Here is a 1,310-nt window from a genome sequence, read left to right on the forward strand (position 1 = left end):
CATTGATCGTCGAACTGGCCAGAGGACGCAGCCCAAGTTTGCGCAGATCTATATCGTTGATCCAGATATGCAGCGCCGTGCAGAGAGACGTAGGGGAATCTTCGCTGATCTGGATCGTGTGGCTCTGTTAGACATTGAGCAGATGATGGAAAGGCACAACCCGTTCGCCCAACAGTTCCTCACGTTTGGTGAGAGGGTGCGTCAGAATGATATGCAACAGCCAATCGACTTGGTGTTCCGCCTGAAAAACAATCCTTCACGGCCTGGAACGGAAAACCTGCCGACGGTTTCTGTGTTGGCTGCCACGATGATTGAAGACGGCCAGCTCGCACAGCCTCGCGACCTGTTGGTGTACACAAAAGATAGAAGCCTCATGCGACTCTACGAGACGCGTGCTATCTACGATCCCCTTCAGTATCCGTTATTTCTTCCATATGGAGAACTGGGGTGGACATACACGGATACATACGAAGGCAATGTGGTGCGCAGAAACAAAAGGGCCATGTTGCTACGTGAGCACGTGGCGTATCGGGTATTCCAAAAGGAGGACGACCAAGCAGCCCTTCATCAAGGAGGACGTCTCTTTCAGCAGTACTGTGTGGACCAGAGAGCCAAGTGCGAACAAGAAGAGCTTCGCTGGATTGCAACTCACCAGAAGGAGATTTGTGCTTATCAATTCAATGGCCTTCGAGACGCGTATCTCCATGAAGCTATGGAAGAGGCTAGGACTATCTTGGGTGATGGCGAAGGACTCCTGGCGGAATATGATCGTGACACTGGAGAGCTGGCTCATCCAGACCGAGCTAGGAACAAACACTTCCTTAATCAGGTTGGAAAGAAGGTCATCTTGCCGTCTTTACACTCCGGAAGTCCGCGCCAGATGTACCAATCGTAACAAGACTCCATGGCTATCGTTAGGGAATACGGCAAGCCTGACATCTTCGATACGATGACTTGCAATCCTACGTGGGGAGAGATCAAGGAGAAGATTATCGATCCAAACCAGAGTGCCCAAGATCGCCCAGATATCGTCGCGAGAGTATGGCAGCAGAAGCTGGCTGCTCATCTAAAGACCTGGATGAGGGTGTGCTTGGACGGGTTGCTGCTCGGATTTACGTTGTGGAGTTTCAGAAGCGTGGTCTTCCACATGCTCACATCTTAGTCATCTTGGCTGACGACGACAAACCCCGCACGCGACAGATCATTGACAAAATGGTGTCTGCGGAAATATCGGATCCTGAGACTAACCCGGGTCTTTATGAAACTGTCATGACGTCTATGCTGCACGGACCCTGTGGTGCAGCAAACCC

This window comes from Phytophthora parasitica (genome assembly GCF_000247585.1).
Source record: "Phytophthora parasitica INRA-310 unplaced genomic scaffold supercont2.54, whole genome shotgun sequence".
NCBI lineage: Eukaryota > Oomycota > Peronosporomycetes > Peronosporales > Peronosporaceae > Phytophthora > Phytophthora nicotianae.